The sequence below is a fragment of the Lepisosteus oculatus genome, chromosome 16 (assembly GCF_040954835.1).
Source record: "Lepisosteus oculatus isolate fLepOcu1 chromosome 16, fLepOcu1.hap2, whole genome shotgun sequence".
Lineage (NCBI taxonomy): Eukaryota > Metazoa > Chordata > Actinopteri > Semionotiformes > Lepisosteidae > Lepisosteus > Lepisosteus oculatus.
The window spans coordinates 17,916,684-17,934,047 of record NC_090711.1 but is presented as its reverse complement, the minus strand read 5'-3'; the positions used below and the strand labels follow the sequence as shown (position 1 = coordinate 17,934,047).

At 55.2% G+C, this 17,364-nt stretch overlaps 6 non-coding genes and 1 pseudogene across 6 annotated transcripts; all 7 read right to left on the bottom strand.

Moving 5' to 3' along the window:
• Window positions 1–5,099: 5,099 nt before the first annotated feature.
• On the bottom strand, window positions 5,100–5,290 carry LOC138223350 (U2 spliceosomal RNA). Its single transcript, XR_011181798.1, has one exon. It is a non-coding gene; the product is annotated as a U2 spliceosomal RNA (small nuclear RNA).
• An 819-nt stretch (window positions 5,291–6,109) lies between these two features.
• LOC138223459 (U2 spliceosomal RNA) lies at window positions 6,110–6,303 on the bottom strand. The gene has a single exon (XR_011181888.1). It is a non-coding gene; the product is annotated as a U2 spliceosomal RNA (small nuclear RNA).
• Window positions 6,304–12,951: 6,648 nt separating this feature from the next.
• Window positions 12,952–13,142, bottom strand: LOC138223349 (U2 spliceosomal RNA). The gene has a single exon (XR_011181797.1). It is a non-coding gene; the product is annotated as a U2 spliceosomal RNA (small nuclear RNA).
• An 819-nt stretch (window positions 13,143–13,961) lies between these two features.
• Window positions 13,962–14,152, bottom strand: LOC138223870 (U2 spliceosomal RNA). The gene has a single exon (XR_011182263.1). It is a non-coding gene; the product is annotated as a U2 spliceosomal RNA (small nuclear RNA).
• An 819-nt stretch (window positions 14,153–14,971) lies between these two features.
• On the bottom strand, window positions 14,972–15,162 carry LOC138223869 (U2 spliceosomal RNA). Its single transcript, XR_011182262.1, has one exon. It is a non-coding gene; the product is annotated as a U2 spliceosomal RNA (small nuclear RNA).
• Window positions 15,163–15,977: 815 nt separating this feature from the next.
• Window positions 15,978–16,168, bottom strand: LOC138223868 (U2 spliceosomal RNA). Its single transcript, XR_011182261.1, has one exon. It is a non-coding gene; the product is annotated as a U2 spliceosomal RNA (small nuclear RNA).
• An 819-nt stretch (window positions 16,169–16,987) lies between these two features.
• LOC138223423 (U2 spliceosomal RNA) lies at window positions 16,988–17,166 on the bottom strand (annotated as a pseudogene).
• Window positions 17,167–17,364: the final 198 nt, after the last annotated feature.

Here is a 17,364-nt window from a genome sequence, read left to right as displayed (position 1 = left end):
TCTGACTTTTCCCCCTGTTTAGCTTTGCACCTGACGCGAGGGAGAAGTTCTCGAAGACGTCCAAGGCCGCCTGTAGGCTAAGGTAAGAGCTGAGAAATAAGGTAACATCGTCAGCATATAATGCCACCTTAACTCTTTTTCCTCCACTCCCAGGTACGAGGATCCCGTCAATGGATGGCTCCTTCTGGACTGCCCGCGCATAAGGTTCCATATATAGTGCAAAAAGTAATGGGGACAGGGGGCAGCCCTGACGCACACCAGACTCTTGGAGAACCAGTCCTCCCAGGTGCCCGTTCACCAGAACTCTACTGCCAACCTGTGAGTACAGTATTTTTAACCAGCCCAGCATGACAGGGCCGAATCCCATCTTCTCCATCACTTGCCAGACAAAGGTGTGTGAGACATTGTCAAAAGCTTTTTCTAGGTCCAAGCTGGCGATCAGCAACGGGACGTTCCTGTTCTCGGACCACGCTATCACATCCCGTACTAGTTGGAGGGTCCAGCTGGCACGCCGACCTCGAACCCCGCAGGTTTGGTCCCAACCGATCACATGAGCTAGGACCCCCTTCAAGCGGTTTACCAGCACTTTAGCGATCAGCTTATAGTCCACGCACAACATCTGCAGCGGCCTCCAGTTCTTAAGGTCCTTTGCAGGTCCTTTTTTATACAACAGTGTGAGGATTCCCTCCCTCATAGACTCACACATAGCCTTCCTACGAAAGATTTCCTCCGTCACCTGAAGTAAGATTGGCCCTAAGATATCCCAGAACGTCCGATAAAATTCGGCTGGTAGTCCGTCTTTACCTGGTACCTTACCAGCCTTCATGCCGAGCAGAGCGTCGCCAAGTTCCTGCAAGCTTATAGGAGCCTCCAACTGTTCTTGGGCTTTGACAGGAACCTGCGCTGTAATACCGCTCAGCAGCTTTGCACCCATGGCCTCGTCCACCGTCTTTAGGGAAAAAAGACATTGGTAAAAGTGCCTCACCACTTCCAGCATCTCCTCACTACTAGTAACTATTTTCCCCTCCGAAGTCTGAATGCCAGTCATCACACTGCGCTTCTGTCTCTGACGAATTTGCCGGAAGAAAAAACTGGAACATGTTTCGTGAGATTGTATGAACTGCACGTGGGCTCTGAACAGGTAACTCCTTGCCTTTTGCTCGTGATAAGTGCGCAGTTCAGCTTTAGCTGCTGCAATATCTTCAGGGCACACTGACATATCCTTATTACACTGGGAAAACAAGGTGTTTAATCTTTCCTGCAGCGCCCTGCCCTTCTGCCGCTCACGCTTGAGCCTTGCTCTGCCATAAATTCTGGTCTCCTTTCTAATTTTCTTTTTTAAGTGTTCCCACCAATCAATCAGGGGAGTCCCCAGATTCCTCTCCTTCCACCATGTTTGCAATTTGTACCTCATTACCTTGACATATTCGTCTTCTCTTAGGTTCTCCGTATTTAACTTCCACACCCCACGCCCAAACTGGTTCCTTAAATGTGGAAAATGGGCCTCTACTAGGGCATGGTCAGAAAAACCTACCGGCAGCACCACCACCTTCTCCACAGGTACGTCCAGTGAGGCGAATACATAATCAAGGCGCTTCACAGTACCTTGAGCGTTCCTCCACGTGGCCTCTGCTTTCTCCTTTCGGATCCGGTAGGCGCAGTCGTAAAGTCCAAACTGTGCTAGAAGAAGATTGAGCTGCTTTGCCCCTGGATCCCTCTTATCTTGGAGGTCCACGTTAAAGTCTCCTCCCATGATGATCCATTTGTTGGTAAGGCAAACAGGATAAAGTTCCTTAAAGAAATCTGCCCGTAAAGCCATCATTGCCGGGGCATACACACACACACACCGAAAGCAATTCTCACCCGAACAAATATCCAAATATAAGGCTCTCCCAGGCACTACATTCACACATTTCTCCACTATAAAATTGCGATTGCCAAATAAAACTCCAACTCCCGAGGAGTGGACACCTCCGATATTCCATCTAGAATCTCCTCTGTCCCACTCACGAGTGAACTGTATGACGTCTCTTTCATCTTTTAGATGGACTTCCTGCACCAAACAAATATCAAAAACCATGGTTTTCAGGTAAGAAAAAAAGGCCGTCCTCTTTACTAAGTTCCTTAAACCCCGAATATTTAAAGTTAATATTTTCAACATTAGGGGGCAGTAAAAAGGCTCATCAGCTCCATGTAGGCTTGACGCACTGACGCCTCCCTTTGTCCCTGCAAATATAGTTTATCTATTTTACCTCCTGATCGCGTACAGCCAACTGACACTCCTTCATGCAACCTCAGCACACGTCGGAAGTTTGACGGCCGGGGCGGGTACTGCACGTTTCCGTTCTTCCAGGCACAGGCCTCCAAAAACTGCAGCGGGACCTCCAGAATCTTCAGCACTTTGTCAGGGCGCCTTTCCACCCCCACCTCGTACATCTCCTTCAGTTCTCCCTTGTCCCTTATCCATTTCTTTACAAAGTCACCCAACAACATCTTCTTATTGGTCGCATCTATCTGGTTGCGGCCCTTTACTTCGAGGGTTGAAATCTCCTCACCAGAGTGCTCACAACGCACGACAATCCCTGCCGGAGATAGCCCTTGCTCATTGAAGGTCCTAGGCCAGACTATTTTGCTGGCCTTTTCGTCCCATTTACAGAACTTCTTGAACCTCATAGGTACCTCAGCGAATATAAAGACATCTCGTTCTTCTCTCTGCAGGGCGACGCGTGGCTGCATGTGTTCTTCTGAGGCTTCTGCCGAGGTCGGGGTCATCTCCGTTTCTGGAATGACAAAGCCTGAGGACATACCCGACTCTGCCGTAAGGGGGGGGTCACCCACACCACTTACCTCGCCCTCCGACCCTAGTGGAGTAGATTCGGCCTGGGCCAACGAATCTGTGGCCATCGACTCAAGGTATTCCATGGGATCTACACCCGATTTCTTCACCAAGGGCGGCACATCATTTTCCGCCTTTCTTTTCACAACTTTCCTGGCCTGGACGGTGTCCATGGCCTCCTCTTCATCCACTCTGTCCCCCCAGTCTGACCCTACTTCCTCCGCAGAGGGCAGGCTTGATTCCTCAGCCAACGCTCTTATATGCTCTAGCGCGGCGAGCGAGACCCCACCTTCCTCCTCTGCGCTCCCCAGGACCTCCTCAGCACTCACCGGAGCCTCCGTCTCTTCTTCGCCGCTGCGATCTTCTGCTGAGGTAAGTGCTGTTGCCGTCTGCCTGTGGTCCGTTACCTCCTGCCCTTGATCCACACCCTCAGGTTCCATCACCTCCTCGCCAGCGTCAGGGACCAGCGACGCCGGTGCCGGGCCCTCTGCTGCATCTTCTGCCTGGTGAACTGAGGTAACACTTGCTGCCGATGTGCCACCCGCCACGGCTGCGAAACTCATACCTTTCTTTGGGCACGCCCTGTAAATGTGCCCAGAGACCCCGCACAAATTACATTTCGGCTCAGCCCTGCACATGAAGGTGCTGTGCCCCACAGTATCACACCTTCGACAGACCTCCACATCACAGTCAGCAGCATAATGGCCCTTCTGCCTGCATCGTCTACACGCCAAGGGTTGATCAGGGTAGTACAGATAACCTGTATAAGTTCCAATTGAGAAGTTAGCAGGAGGGTGCAAGAGCCCATCTTCAGCACTAGGGTCCGCTCTGAAACGCACCAGAAATTTCCTTTTCCCGTTCCAGACTCTCTTCCTATCCATCTCCTTGATACCCGTGCCCTGAACGTCAACAAATCTTTTAAGAAAATTAACAATGTCTGCGTCTGGGGTAAAAGGGTTGTTCATATGGACCCATATGGGTCTCGCCTCCCGTGCAAACAAAGGTTCAAGGAAAAAATGAACAAAAGGTTCCTCCAGTCTGCGAGCAGTCAAAACAGACCAAACTTTCGTGCACTGTTCAGCAGAGTAAAGTGACAAATCAAAAATCTTTTTACCTGGAAAGTCCTGGAGGCAATAGATCTCTTCAGGCTGTAAGGACAAATGCTTGAAAAGGACTTCATCCTCGAAAGCATCCCTCTTGGCAAAATCCTTGTCAGAAGCCTCCACTCGCAGCACAAAACGCACAGTATGCCTTGGTCTTGCATTCTTGCTTGAAGTCCTCTCCATCTTGTGTAGAGTGGCCGGAATCCTATCCGCCACAAAGAAAAAATCGCCGTCGCCTGGAAAAAGCCGCGCCGTCCACCCCTTCCCGCCTTTGACTCAGAGCCCAAGCCGCGGTCAGGCCACGCACTCAGGATCTTCGCCAAAAGGCCGAGAAGCGATGCCCGACGCCGGCCTTGGGCGGGCGCGCGGGCGTCCGGCTGGCGCGCAGCGGCGCAGGCCGACGCCTCGGGAGCCCGGTCCGCACGCGGCTGCCGGCCGCCCGGACTCCGCTCTCCCCCTCTCTTGCCTGCCTGCTTGCTCGCCTGCCTGCCCGCCAGTCCCGGGCGGGGGCCCTGCTCTTGGATCTCCTGTCAACGGCCCGACAACGACCGCAGCCGCAGGGGGGCGCCAGCCGGCCGGCCTCCTTAGCTTAGGCCCCTCCCACCAGCAGCAGCTGTGCCGAGCGAGCTGCAAGCGAAAGCGGACCGTCGGCACCTGCGGGCAGAGGCAAGGGGCAGCGCTCTCTCGGGAGGGACGGGGACACACACACACACAGACGCGCGCGCCTGCCCGCCTGCCGGAAAAAAAGGAAGAAAAGGTGTATATACTAAGTTTTTTGGAGGGAAACCGCCCGGCTGTCGAAAGGGGCCCGCCTGCGAGGACGGGGACACACACACACACACACACACACACATACACACACACACACACACACACACAAAAGCCACGCCTGCCTCCCTGGGAAAAGGCTGAAAAAACTAAGTTTTTTGGAGGGAAAACGCACGGGAGCCGAAAAGGGGGCCGGCCTGCTTGCCCAGAGAGTCGAGACGCGGGAAAGTGCACAGAGGGAGCACGGGAACGGAGACGGGGAGGGGGAGGGGGAGAGAGAGACACACAGATGGACGAGAGACGAGACCCGAGAAGAAGGAGCTCCAGTCCACCTCGCTTGCTTGCTTGCTTGCTTGCTTGCTAGCTACGTCTGTCTTTTCACCGCTGAGAGAAGGTGGTGCACCGCTCCCGGAGGCGCTGCAATACCGGGCCGATGCGTGGAGAGGACGGAGCAAGCTCCTGATCCAGCTCCCTGTTCCAAAAATCCGTTTAATATGTGGTCCCCCGATGGGGGACGTATCAGATATTAAACTGATAAGAACAGATACTACACTTGATCTTAGCCAAAAGGCCGAGAAGCGATGCCCGACGCCGGCCTTGGGCGGGCGCGCGGGCGTCCGGCTGGCGCGCAGCGGCGCAGGCCGACGCCTCGGGAGCCCGGTCCGCACGCGGCTGCCGGCCGCCCGGACTCCGCTCTCCCCCTCTCTTGCCTGCCTGCTTGCTCGCCTGCCTGCCCGCCAGTCCCGGGCGGGGGCCCTGCTCTTGGATCTCCTGTCAACGGCCCGACAACGACCGCAGCCGCAGGGGGGCGCCAGCCGGCCGGCCTCCTTAGCTTAGGCCCCTCCCACCAGCAGCAGCTGTGCCGAGCGAGCTGCAAGCGAAAGCGGACCGTCGGCACCTGCGGGCAGAGGCAAGGGGCAGCGCTCTCTCGGGAGGGACGGGGACACACACACACACAGACGCGCGCGCCTGCCCGCCTGCCGGAAAAAAAGGAAGAAAAGGTGTATATACTAAGTTTTTTGGAGGGAAACCGCCCGGCTGTCGAAAGGGGCCCGCCTGCGAGGACGGGGACACACACACACACACACACACACACATACACACACACACACACACACACAAAAGCCACGCCTGCCTCCCTGGGAAAAGGCTGAAAAAACTAAGTTTTTTGGAGGGAAAACGCACGGGAGCCGAAAAGGGGGCCGGCCTGCTTGCCCAGAGAGTCGAGACGCGGGAAAGTGCACAGAGGGAGCACGGGAACGGAGACGGGGAGGGGGAGGGGGAGAGAGAGACACACAGATGGACGAGAGACGAGACCCGAGAAGAAGGAGCTCCAGTCCACCTCGCTTGCTTGCTTGCTTGCTTGCTTGCTAGCTACGTCTGTCTTTTCACCGCTGAGAGAAGGTGGTGCACCGCTCCCGGAGGCGCTGCAATACCGGGCCGATGCGTGGAGAGGACGGAGCAAGCTCCTGATCCAGCTCCCTGTTCCAAAAATCCGTTTAATATGTGGTCCCCCGATGGGGGACGTATCAGATATTAAACTGATAAGAACAGATTTTTTTTTTTTTTTTTTTTTTTTAATATACAAAATACAAAATAAAACACCAAAACTACAAATACATAAATCCAAAAACATAATCAAAAACAAAAACTATTACACAGCTAAATCAAAGATATCATAATCCCATCCCTTATATAGACACAACCCGCCCCAACACAACTCCCTTACTCAAAAACAAACCCACAATTAACATGAAACAGATATACGCACATAAAATAAACAAATTACTTGAAAAACACAATAAATGATTTCCAACCCCAACCCTATTTACATGATCCCGCCCCTTATGCAAATTACCTTCCACCCCCAAATTCACCCAACAGTCTTATTTACAAATTACAGGAACATTAAAGGACCTAGACTATTTCCAATCCCAGATATCCACTATGGATTTCCATTTCTCCTTTGCGGCATGAAAACCCCATCTTTTTATGTCCCCTTCTACCAACCCTCTCAAATTCCATAAAAGCCTTCTATATAACCCATCTACTGTACAAACAATTCCCCTCTTGACTAACAAATTCCTGGAATTCCATAACTCAAACTTAATTAAACTAACTAGCAACCATAACACAAAGCTCTTAGCGTTTGCCCCACCTCCCACCTTCAACCCATATAACACAACTGCAGGAAGTACACAGAAAGTGGAGGACAGGCTACTAAACAAAGTTTCACATTTGTTCCAGGTCCGCTGAGCAAAATTACAGTCCCAAAACACGTGGCTGATCGACTCCACCGCATGACACCCGGCTCTAGGACACTCCTGCTGCTTTGTCAGCTTATGTTTGAACAAAACCTCACGAACTGCCAAACGACCCCAAGCGGATAGCCAGTTCAAATCCATTAGATGGTGCTGTAGCCCTCTGGGCTGGACTCGCCGCCAGACCACGTTGGGGACGCCACCTACGAGGCTGGCCTCTTCAGCTTGAGTTACTGCAGAATAGAGCCGTCTGTGGTTAAGCAGGACCTGGTGATCTTTAAGCTCAGGGTGCTGTTTCAGCCAGTGTGTCGCATGCCGATAGTGCCATGGCAGATCGTTCCCATGAGGCAAACTGTTGGACCACTGAGCCAGGGCGCGCACGTGGCTAGATAGCCAGAACCTGACAAAATACTGAAAGGGATGTGAGACTGGGGAATGCAGAGCTATACACAGGCCAGACACATATATACAGTTTAGCTTTACAGGGAAGTTGGGAACTCCCCGTCCGCCTTCTTCCACTGGGCGATACATATCGACTCTGCGCACATACTCATATTTTCCCCCCCACATGAACATAAAAACCTCCCTTACCAGATATCTGTTGAAGCGCGCAGGCATGGGATACACCGATGCTAGATAAACCAGCACAGGCAGAAACACCACTTTCAGGATCAGGACTTTACCTACAAAGGACAGCTGCTTGTTCTTCCAGTGCGTCAGCTGCAGCCTAGCCTTCTCCAGCCTCTGGGACCAATTGCACCAAGCAGCATCCTGTGCCGTGAATAACACCCCTAGAATCTTAAGGGGCCCTTGACAGATGTCCAATCCATGCGCTGGTCCCAGCTGCTCTTTCCAAGGCCCGAAGAACTTGATCTGACTTTTCCCCCTGTTTAGCTTTGCACCTGACGCGAGGGAGAAGTTCTCGAAGACGTCCAAGGCCGCCTGTAGGCTAAGGTAAGAGCTGAGAAATAAGGTAACATCGTCAGCATATAATGCCACCTTAACTCTTTTTCCTCCACTCCCAGGTACGAGGATCCCGTCAATGGATGGCTCCTTCTGGACTGCCCGCGCATAAGGTTCCATATATAGTGCAAAAAGTAATGGGGACAGGGGGCAGCCCTGACGCACACCAGACTCTTGGAGAACCAGTCCTCCCAGGTGCCCGTTCACCAGAACTCTACTGCCAACCTGTGAGTACAGTATTTTTAACCAGCCCAGCATGACAGGGCCGAATCCCATCTTCTCCATCACTTGCCAGACAAAGGTGTGTGAGACATTGTCAAAAGCTTTTTCTAGGTCCAAGCTGGCGATCAGCAACGGGACGTTCCTGTTCTCGGACCACGCTATCACATCCCGTACTAGTTGGAGGGTCCAGCTGGCACGCCGACCTCGAACCCCGCAGGTTTGGTCCCAACCGATCACATGAGCTAGGACCCCCTTCAAGCGGTTTACCAGCACTTTAGCGATCAGCTTATAGTCCACGCACAACATCTGCAGCGGCCTCCAGTTCTTAAGGTCCTTTGCAGGTCCTTTTTTATACAACAGTGTGAGGATTCCCTCCCTCATAGACTCACACATAGCCTTCCTACGAAAGATTTCCTCCGTCACCTGAAGTAAGATTGGCCCTAAGATATCCCAGAACGTCCGATAAAATTCGGCTGGTAGTCCGTCTTTACCTGGTACCTTACCAGCCTTCATGCCGAGCAGAGCGTCGCCAAGTTCCTGCAAGCTTATAGGAGCCTCCAACTGTTCTTGGGCTTTGACAGGAACCTGCGCTGTAATACCGCTCAGCAGCTTTGCACCCATGGCCTCGTCCACCGTCTTTAGGGAAAAAAGACATTGGTAAAAGTGCCTCACCACTTCCAGCATCTCCTCACTACTAGTAACTATTTTCCCCTCCGAAGTCTGAATGCCAGTCATCACACTGCGCTTCTGTCTCTGACGAATTTGCCGGAAGAAAAAACTGGAACATGTTTCGTGAGATTGTATGAACTGCACGTGGGCTCTGAACAGGTAACTCCTTGCCTTTTGCTCGTGATAAGTGCGCAGTTCAGCTTTAGCTGCTGCAATATCTTCAGGGCACACTGACATATCCTTATTACACTGGGAAAACAAGGTGTTTAATCTTTCCTGCAGCGCCCTGCCCTTCTGCCGCTCACGCTTGAGCCTTGCTCTGCCATAAATTCTGGTCTCCTTTCTAATTTTCTTTTTTAAGTGTTCCCACCAATCAATCAGGGGAGTCCCCAGATTCCTCTCCTTCCACCATGTTTGCAATTTGTACCTCATTACCTTGACATATTCGTCTTCTCTTAGGTTCTCCGTATTTAACTTCCACACCCCACGCCCAAACTGGTTCCTTAAATGTGGAAAATGGGCCTCTACTAGGGCATGGTCAGAAAAACCTACCGGCAGCACCACCACCTTCTCCACAGGTACGTCCAGTGAGGCGAATACATAATCAAGGCGCTTCACAGTACCTTGAGCGTTCCTCCACGTGGCCTCTGCTTTCTCCTTTCGGATCCGGTAGGCGCAGTCGTAAAGTCCAAACTGTGCTAGAAGAAGATTGAGCTGCTTTGCCCCTGGATCCCTCTTATCTTGGAGGTCCACGTTAAAGTCTCCTCCCATGATGATCCATTTGTTGGTAAGGCAAACAGGATAAAGTTCCTTAAAGAAATCTGCCCGTAAAGCCATCATTGCCGGGGCATACACACACACACACCGAAAGCAATTCTCACCCGAACAAATATCCAAATATAAGGCTCTCCCAGGCACTACATTCACACATTTCTCCACTATAAAATTGCGATTGCCAAATAAAACTCCAACTCCCGAGGAGTGGACACCTCCGATATTCCATCTAGAATCTCCTCTGTCCCACTCACGAGTGAACTGTATGACGTCTCTTTCATCTTTTAGATGGACTTCCTGCACCAAACAAATATCAAAAACCATGGTTTTCAGGTAAGAAAAAAAGGCCGTCCTCTTTACTAAGTTCCTTAAACCCCGAATATTTAAAGTTAATATTTTCAACATTAGGGGGCAGTAAAAAGGCTCATCAGCTCCATGTAGGCTTGACGCACTGACGCCTCCCTTTGTCCCTGCAAATATAGTTTATCTATTTTACCTCCTGATCGCGTACAGCCAACTGACACTCCTTCATGCAACCTCAGCACACGTCGGAAGTTTGACGGCCGGGGCGGGTACTGCACGTTTCCGTTCTTCCAGGCACAGGCCTCCAAAAACTGCAGCGGGACCTCCAGAATCTTCAGCACTTTGTCAGGGCGCCTTTCCACCCCCACCTCGTACATCTCCTTCAGTTCTCCCTTGTCCCTTATCCATTTCTTTACAAAGTCACCCAACAACATCTTCTTATTGGTCGCATCTATCTGGTTGCGGCCCTTTACTTCGAGGGTTGAAATCTCCTCACCAGAGTGCTCACAACGCACGACAATCCCTGCCGGAGATAGCCCTTGCTCATTGAAGGTCCTAGGCCAGACTATTTTGCTGGCCTTTTCGTCCCATTTACAGAACTTCTTGAACCTCATAGGTACCTCAGCGAATATAAAGACATCTCGTTCTTCTCTCTGCAGGGCGACGCGTGGCTGCATGTGTTCTTCTGAGGCTTCTGCCGAGGTCGGGGTCATCTCCGTTTCTGGAATGACAAAGCCTGAGGACATACCCGACTCTGCCGTAAGGGGGGGGTCACCCACACCACTTACCTCGCCCTCCGACCCTAGTGGAGTAGATTCGGCCTGGGCCAACGAATCTGTGGCCATCGACTCAAGGTATTCCATGGGATCTACACCCGATTTCTTCACCAAGGGCGGCACATCATTTTCCGCCTTTCTTTTCACAACTTTCCTGGCCTGGACGGTGTCCATGGCCTCCTCTTCATCCACTCTGTCCCCCCAGTCTGACCCTACTTCCTCCGCAGAGGGCAGGCTTGATTCCTCAGCCAACGCTCTTATATGCTCTAGCGCGGCGAGCGAGACCCCACCTTCCTCCTCTGCGCTCCCCAGGACCTCCTCAGCACTCACCGGAGCCTCCGTCTCTTCTTCGCCGCTGCGATCTTCTGCTGAGGTAAGTGCTGTTGCCGTCTGCCTGTGGTCCGTTACCTCCTGCCCTTGATCCACACCCTCAGGTTCCATCACCTCCTCGCCAGCGTCAGGGACCAGCGACGCCGGTGCCGGGCCCTCTGCTGCATCTTCTGCCTGGTGAACTGAGGTAACACTTGCTGCCGATGTGCCACCCGCCACGGCTGCGAAACTCATACCTTTCTTTGGGCACGCCCTGTAAATGTGCCCAGAGACCCCGCACAAATTACATTTCGGCTCAGCCCTGCACATGAAGGTGCTGTGCCCCACAGTATCACACCTTCGACAGACCTCCACATCACAGTCAGCAGCATAATGGCCCTTCTGCCTGCATCGTCTACACGCCAAGGGTTGATCAGGGTAGTACAGATAACCTGTATAAGTTCCAATTGAGAAGTTAGCAGGAGGGTGCAAGAGCCCATCTTCAGCACTAGGGTCCGCTCTGAAACGCACCAGAAATTTCCTTTTCCCGTTCCAGACTCTCTTCCTATCCATCTCCTTGATACCCGTGCCCTGAACGTCAACAAATCTTTTAAGAAAATTAACAATGTCTGCGTCTGGGGTAAAAGGGTTGTTCATATGGACCCATATGGGTCTCGCCTCCCGTGCAAACAAAGGTTCAAGGAAAAAATGAACAAAAGGTTCCTCCAGTCTGCGAGCAGTCAAAACAGACCAAACTTTCGTGCACTGTTCAGCAGAGTAAAGTGACAAATCAAAAATCTTTTTACCTGGAAAGTCCTGGAGGCAATAGATCTCTTCAGGCTGTAAGGACAAATGCTTGAAAAGGACTTCATCCTCGAAAGCATCCCTCTTGGCAAAATCCTTGTCAGAAGCCTCCACTCGCAGCACAAAACGCACAGTATGCCTTGGTCTTGCATTCTTGCTTGAAGTCCTCTCCATCTTGTGTAGAGTGGCCGGAATCCTATCCGCCACAAAGAAAAAATCGCCGTCGCCTGGAAAAAGCCGCGCCGTCCACCCCTTCCCGCCTTTGACTCAGAGCCCAAGCCGCGGTCAGGCCACGCACTCAGGATCTTCGCCAAAAGGCCGAGAAGCGATGCCCACAAAGGCGCGGAGCGACGCGCGGGCGTTCCGCTGGCGCACAGTGGCGCAGGCCGACTCCTCTGGAGCCCGGGACCCGCGCAGCTGCCGGCCTCCCTGCAGCCCGAGGCCTCAAAGCGGGACTCTGCTCCCCCTCTCTCTTGCCTGCCTGGCTGCCTTCCTGCCAGTCCCGGGCGGGGGCCCTGCTCTTTGATCTTCTGTCAACGGCCCGACAACGACCGCAGCCGCAGGGGGCGCCAGCCGCCCGGCCTCCTTAGCTTAGGCCCCTCCCACCGGCAGCAGCTGTGCCCAACCGGCTGCGAGCGAAAGCCGAGCGCCAGCACCTGCGGGCAGAGGCAAGGGGCAGCTCTCTCTCCGGAGGGAGGGACTGGGACGCGCGCACACACACGCCTGCCTGCCTGCCTGCCTGCCTGCCTGCCTGCCTGCCTGCCTGCCGAAAAAAAAGAAAGAAAAGGTGGATATACTAAGTTTTTTGGAGGGAAAACGCCCAGCTGTCGAAAGGGGCCCGCCTGCAGGGACGGGGACGGACACACACACGCAAGCAAGCAAGCAAGCAAGCAAGCAAGCCACGCCTGCCTCCCTGGGAAAAGGCTGAAAAACCTAAGTTTTTTGGAGGGAAAACGCACGGGAGCCGAAAAGGGGGCCGGCCTGCTTGCCCAGAGAGTCGAGACGCGGGAAAGCGCACAGAGGGAGCACGGGAACCGAGAGGGCGAGAGAGAGACGGACACAGAGACACACAGATGGACGAGGGACGAGGGACGAGACCCGAGAAGAAGGAGCTCCAGTCCACTTCGCTCGCTAGCTACGTCTGTCTTTTCACCGCTGAGAGAAGGTGGTGCACCGCTCCCGGAGGCGCTGCAATACCGGGCCGATGCGTGGAGAGGACGGAGCAAGCTCCTGATCCAGCTCCCTGTTCCAAAAATCCGTTTAATATGTGGTCCCCCGATGGGGGACGTATCAGATATTAAACTGATAAGAACAGATACTACACTTGATCTTAGCCAAAAGGCCGAGAAGCGATGCCCGACGCCGGCCTTGGGCGGGCGCGCGGGCGTCCGGCTGGCGCGCAGCGGCGCAGGCCGACGCCTCGGGAGCCCGGTCCGCACGCGGCTGCCGGCCGCCCGGACTCCGCTCTCCCCCTCTCTTGCCTGCCTGCTTGCTCGCCTGCCTGCCCGCCAGTCCCGGGCGGGGGCCCTGCTCTTGGATCTCCTGTCAACGGCCCGACAACGACCGCAGCCGCAGGGGGGCGCCAGCCGGCCGGCCTCCTTAGCTTAGGCCCCTCCCACCAGCAGCAGCTGTGCCGAGCGAGCTGCAAGCGAAAGCGGACCGTCGGCACCTGCGGGCAGAGGCAAGGGGCAGCGCTCTCTCGGGAGGGACGGGGACACACACACACACAGACGCGCGCGCCTGCCCGCCTGCCGGAAAAAAAGGAAGAAAAGGTGTATATACTAAGTTTTTTGGAGGGAAACCGCCCGGCTGTCGAAAGGGGCCCGCCTGCGAGGACGGGGACACACACACACACACACACACACACATACACACACACACACACACACACAAAAGCCACGCCTGCCTCCCTGGGAAAAGGCTGAAAAAACTAAGTTTTTTGGAGGGAAAACGCACGGGAGCCGAAAAGGGGGCCGGCCTGCTTGCCCAGAGAGTCGAGACGCGGGAAAGTGCACAGAGGGAGCACGGGAACGGAGACGGGGAGGGGGAGGGGGAGAGAGAGACACACAGATGGACGAGAGACGAGACCCGAGAAGAAGGAGCTCCAGTCCACCTCGCTTGCTTGCTTGCTTGCTTGCTTGCTAGCTACGTCTGTCTTTTCACCGCTGAGAGAAGGTGGTGCACCGCTCCCGGAGGCGCTGCAATACCGGGCCGATGCGTGGAGAGGACGGAGCAAGCTCCTGATCCAGCTCCCTGTTCCAAAAATCCGTTTAATATGTGGTCCCCCGATGGGGGACGTATCAGATATTAAACTGATAAGAACAGATACTACACTTGATCTTAGCCAAAAGGCCGAGAAGCGATGCCCGACGCCGGCCTTGGGCGGGCGCGCGGGCGTCCGGCTGGCGCGCAGCGGCGCAGGCCGACGCCTCGGGAGCCCGGTCCGCACGCGGCTGCCGGCCGCCCGGACTCCGCTCTCCCCCTCTCTTGCCTGCCTGCTTGCTCGCCTGCCTGCCCGCCAGTCCCGGGCGGGGGCCCTGCTCTTGGATCTCCTGTCAACGGCCCGACAACGACCGCAGCCGCAGGGGGGCGCCAGCCGGCCGGCCTCCTTAGCTTAGGCCCCTCCCACCAGCAGCAGCTGTGCCGAGCGAGCTGCAAGCGAAAGCGGACCGTCGGCACCTGCGGGCAGAGGCAAGGGGCAGCGCTCTCTCGGGAGGGACGGGGACACACACACACACAGACGCGCGCGCCTGCCCGCCTGCCGGAAAAAAAGGAAGAAAAGGTGTATATACTAAGTTTTTTGGAGGGAAACCGCCCGGCTGTCGAAAGGGGCCCGCCTGCGAGGACGGGGACACACACACACACACACACACACATACACACACACACACACACACACACAAAAGCCACGCCTGCCTCCCTGGGAAAAGGCTGAAAAAACTAAGTTTTTTGGAGGGAAAACGCACGGGAGCCGAAAAGGGGGCCGGCCTGCTTGCCCAGAGAGTCGAGACGCGGGAAAGTGCACAGAGGGAGCACGGGAACGGAGACGGGGAGGGGGAGGGGGAGAGAGAGACACACAGATGGACGAGAGACGAGACCCGAGAAGAAGGAGCTCCAGTCCACCTCGCTTGCTTGCTTGCTTGCTTGCTTGCTAGCTACGTCTGTCTTTTCACCGCTGAGAGAAGGTGGTGCACCGCTCCCGGAGGCGCTGCAATACCGGGCCGATGCGTGGAGAGGACGGAGCAAGCTCCTGATCCAGCTCCCTGTTCCAAAAATCCGTTTAATATGTGGTCCCCCGATGGGGGACGTATCAGATATTAAACTGATAAGAACAGATACTACACTTGATCTTAGCCAAAAGGCCGAGAAGCGATGCCCGACGCCGGCCTTGGGCGGGCGCGCGGGCGTCCGGCTGGCGCGCAGCGGCGCAGGCCGACGCCTCGGGAGCCCGGTCCGCACGCGGCTGCCGGCCGCCCGGACTCCGCTCTCCCCCTCTCTTGCCTGCCTGCTTGCTCGCCTGCCTGCCCGCCAGTCCCGGGCGGGGGCCCTGCTCTTGGATCTCCTGTCAACGGCCCGACAACGACCGCAGCCGCAGGGGGGCGCCAGCCGGCCGGCCTCCTTAGCTTAGGCCCCTCCCACCAGCAGCAGCTGTGCCGAGCGAGCTGCAAGCGAAAGCGGACCGTCGGCACCTGCGGGCAGAGGCAAGGGGCAGCGCTCTCTCGGGAGGGACGGGGACACACACACACACAGACGCGCGCGCCTGCCCGCCTGCCGGAAAAAAAGGAAGAAAAGGTGTATATACTAAGTTTTTTGGAGGGAAACCGCCCGGCTGTCGAAAGGGGCCCGCCTGCGAGGACGGGGACACACACACACACACACACACATACACACACACACACACACACACAAAAGCCACGCCTGCCTCCCTGGGAAAAGGCTGAAAAAACTAAGTTTTTTGGAGGGAAAACGCACGGGAGCCGAAAAGGGGGCCGGCCTGCTTGCCCAGAGAGTCGAGACGCGGGAAAGTGCACAGAGGGAGCACGGGAACGGAGACGGGGAGGGGGAGGGGGAGAGAGAGACACACAGATGGACGAGAGACGAGACCCGAGAAGAAGGAGCTCCAGTCCACCTCGCTTGCTTGCTTGCTTGCTTGCTTGCTAGCTACGTCTGTCTTTTCACCGCTGAGAGAAGGTGGTGCACCGCTCCCGGAGGCGCTGCAATACCGGGCCGATGCGTGGAGAGGACGGAGCAAGCTCCTGATCCAGCTCCCTGTTCCAAAAATCCGTTTAATATGTGGTCCCCCGATGGGGGACGTATCAGATATTAAACTGATAAGAACAGATACTACACTTGATCTTAGCCAAAAGGCCGAGAAGCGATGCCCGACGCCGGCCTTGGGCGGGCGCGCGGGCGTCCGGCTGGCGCGCAGCGGCGCAGGCCGACGCCTCGGGAGCCCGGTCCGCACGCGGCTGCCGGCCGCCCGGACTCCGCTCTCCCCCTCTCTTGCCTGCCTGCTTGCTCGCCTGCCTGCCCGCCAGTCCCGGGCGGGGGCCCTGCTCTTGGATCTCCTGTCAACGGCCCGACAACGACCGCAGCCGCAGGGGGGCGCCAGCCGGCCGGCCTCCTTAGCTTAGGCCCCTCCCACCAGCAGCAGCTGTGCCGAGCGAGCTGCAAGCGAAAGCGGACCGTCGGCACCTGCGGGCAGAGGCAAGGGGCAGCGCTCTCTCGGGAGGGACGGGGACACACACACACACAGACGCGCGCGCCTGCCCGCCTGCCGGAAAAAAAGGAAGAAAAGGTGTATATACTAAGTTTTTTGGAGGGAAACCGCCCGGCTGTCGAAAGGGGCCCGCCTGCGAGGACGGGGACACACACACACACACACACACACACATACACACACACACACACACACACAAAAGCCACGCCTGCCTCCCTGGGAAAAGGCTGAAAAAACTAAGTTTTTTGGAGGGAAAACGCACGGGAGCCGAAAAGGGGGCCGGCCTGCTTGCCCAGAGAGTCGAGACGCGGGAAAGTGCACAGAGGGAGCACGGGAACGGAGACGGGGAGGGGGAGGGGGAGAGAGAGACACACAGATGGACGAGAGACGAGACCCGAGAAGAAGGAGCTCCAGTCCACCTCGCTTGCTTGCTTGCTTGCTTGCTTGCTAGCTACGTCTGTCTTTTCACCGCTGAGAGAAGGTGGTGCACCGCTCCCGGAGGCGCTGCAATACCGGGCCGATGCGTGGAGAGGACGGAGCAAGCTCCTGATCCAGCTCCCTGTTCCAAAAATCCGTTTAATATGTGGTCCCCCGATGGGGGACGTATCAGATATTAAACTGATAAGAACAGATTTTTTTTTTTTTTCTTATAAAATATACTTTATTCTGAAAAAAAAAACACATCTCAAAAGGAAAACATCTCATACAATAACACTCCACAAGTTAGAACAACGGCGGAACGGCGGTGATTGTCCGTTTTCAATCCTTGCAAGGGTGGGCGGATTTGCGCTATTATGAGTGTCCCTCCAAACCCTACCACTTGCTGTAACCCATTAATCCCTGTACAGGGTCCATA